Raw genomic sequence first — 2,898 nt, 5'->3', positions numbered from 1 at the left:
TGTTGTTATACCCATACCCATTTTACAGAAGAGAAAACTGAGAGGCAGAGATCTATTGATCATTTACCTGAGCTCTAGCCAGGAGGAGTCCAACAACCTGCTGCTTTAAGAGGATGGAATGTGGAGAGTGTTGGTGAAGGAGGTAGCATGTGGTTCCCAAAGCTCTACTGGGCTACCTGATCCTTTAGTTCTTCCCGGGTCACTCACCAACAGAAGGCCCCAAGGATTTTCAGGGCCACTGTTGGGAGGGGTAGGGTGGGGGGTGGGCGGGGAGAGGAGGAGGGAGAACTGAGCTGAGGATCTCCACCCTAGGGACAATTCATCTCATCTGGATTCTAATCTTGGCTCTGGATGTTTTAGTTTCATGACCTTGGGCGAGTTGTTTAACCACTCTCAGCTTCTGTCTTCTCAGCTATGAAATAGGAATGATGCAGAAAGCAGACAGACAACTCCCTGTAGGGTTCAATGAAGTAAGAGACTTACTTTTTCTTCTTATGTTCCCTTAGGTTTCTTCATGCCTAGCACGGTGCCAGGCATGTAGAGAATGCTCAAGATAAGGCTTTTTTCCCCTTCCTTTTTGCTTTTCTGGAAGCAAAGCAGGCTGCACTGCCACTCCCACTGTGCCTTACCTGCTGCCTGATTCTGCCCTTGACCTCAGGCCTGGATGGACTGACACTCTGGGGTGAGGGGAGCATTTGGGAGCCTGTCTGTCCTAGGGGGCTCTGAGAGCAGTGGCAAGAAAGGGCAAAGATGGTTCAGGAACGGAGCAAGGCTGGGTCTGCAGACACACCGCTCCTTCTTATTAACCAGAACAACTCAGAGGCAGAACTTCAAACTCTCGAGTGAGCTTTGCACATACTAACTCAATCTTCCCAACACCCATTAGGGCAGGACTGTCCCTATTTTATGGATGAGGAAATTGAGGCACAAAATGGGCCAGTAACTTGCCTGTGGTCACACCACCAATTAATGACAGAGAAGGTATTCAAACCAGGAGGTTATACAGCCTCTCTTCTTGGGGAAATGGTGGCTGTGGGAGGGGAGGAGGCCAGTTAGAACCTGAGTCTGCAAGATTTCCCCCAGCACCCTTAGATCTAGAGGCATATAGACCACAAGGCCCTGTGTCCCTGCCCCTGTCACCCCTCCTCCCCAACTACTTCCCGAAAGATCTGGAGCCCACGGCCTGAGAGGCCACATCTTCAAACTGCAGCTCTGTCTGGTCTCATCCCCAGGATGGGACCTACTTTGGGCTTTACTGGCCCTGAGTCTGTTGCTGTCTCTGTCCATCCTCCCAGCTGCACCCATCATCAATCTGTCAGAGACATAATTCTGTCACTGTTCTGGGTGTCTCTCTGGGTCCAGGTCCCTCAAGCCTGCAGGCCCGGGGCTCTTTTCTCTCCTTGCAGATCTGGTCAGATTCCTAGGAAACAAAGCAAACAAACAAACATTCCTAGGAAATCTCTGCCCTCCTTTCCTTCATCCCATTTCCTCTCCTCTAGAGAACTGTGGGGCACTGGGGCCCGGTCCATCCCTTTTGCATTGGGTGGGAGTGTTTCTTGGTGGATCCACAGGCAGTGGAGAACTGGGCTCTGAACATCGCATGTGGGGAGAAACCCACCCAGGGAAGAACCCAGAAGCGTCCCTCCCACCCCTTCCCTTGCACAGCACCCCAGCTGGGGACGGCACCCCATGAGACCCTGACAGCTAGTCATTGCCTCCATCCCTTGTCTCCCGACTACAAGTGGTAGTTGCGGCAAGTGTTTCCTGATGCCTGCTTTCCTTTCCCAGGAACTGAACCTCTCTGGCCTTGCTGACCCCTTCCCTGCTCACTCTCCCATCTGCAGACCACGGTGCTTCAGGAGCCTTTGGCCTCTTCTCTGTCCCCCTCATTTATTCATTCATTAAATCAACACATTTATTGAGACTCTTGTCTGCCCAGCGCTTTAGAGACTCTGCGCTAAAACCTCGGGCTTGCCCTCCCGCCCCATCGAATGCGAGGAAAAAGCCAGAGTCTCTAAGGCAGAAGGGGAAGAAATCAAGGAAGGTTGCCAAAAGAGGTGACCTGAAGGTCCCGAGGAGTTGCTCAGGGCGGCACTGCAGAAGCCAACGGGGATGCCCCCGAATGGCCCCCTAAACCTCTCCTCTTGTGGCCTCTCTCTGGACGGCCTGGTGGTCAGAGAGGCAGCGGTCAGAGAAGCGGAGAGGTGCTTGGAGCCTGGCTGAGCACTTTCCTGAACTGATCGCTGCACACGCCGTGGGAGTCTCCTGCAGCTCGGCCAGCGGAGCTGGGTCCGCGACACACTCAGCAGTGGCCTGTCCGCTGCCCTCCCGTCACCACTCCCGGGCCGGTGCACCTGAGCGGTGGTGAGCCACTTCTCTGAAGCGCCCACCCCCGCCCCTAGGTGACCGGGACAGCCAGCGGGCCAGAGGAGGGCCTGCAGTGTGGGGGAAGGAGAGTCGTGCAGGCGAAGGCCTGGCGCCAGCAGTCGCGTCCCAGACTGCAGCCTTTACACTTTCCCCCTTATTCACATCTCCTGGCTTCTCGCCCCCCAAGGAGCCCGTTTGGAACCCGCAGGGATCTCGCATCCCCCCCAGGTTCCGCCCGTGGCGGTCCTGCAGCGGTTCCGACCCCCTCCTGGGCAGGGGAGAGGGCGGGGAACAGGGGGGACCCATGGGGGCGCCCTCTGCGGCGGCTTTGGAGCTCCGAGCACCCCTGCTTAGCATAGACGCACGACCTGTCCCCACCCACCCAGGCGCCCAGCTTCACTCGCCAGGCCCGCTGCCCTCACAGAAACGCGGGCCGCCCTTACATGCCCTTTCACCTGGTCTTCTGCACCGAGTATGGAATGGAGGGGGGCAGAGTCCGGGTGGGCATCCCCCGGCTGCCTGTCCTCTCGA

The sequence above is a fragment of the Martes martes genome (genome assembly GCF_963455335.1).
Source record: "Martes martes genome assembly, chromosome: 3".
NCBI classification, from domain to species: domain Eukaryota; kingdom Metazoa; phylum Chordata; class Mammalia; order Carnivora; family Mustelidae; genus Martes; species Martes martes.
This window is presented reverse-complemented; position numbering follows the sequence as displayed.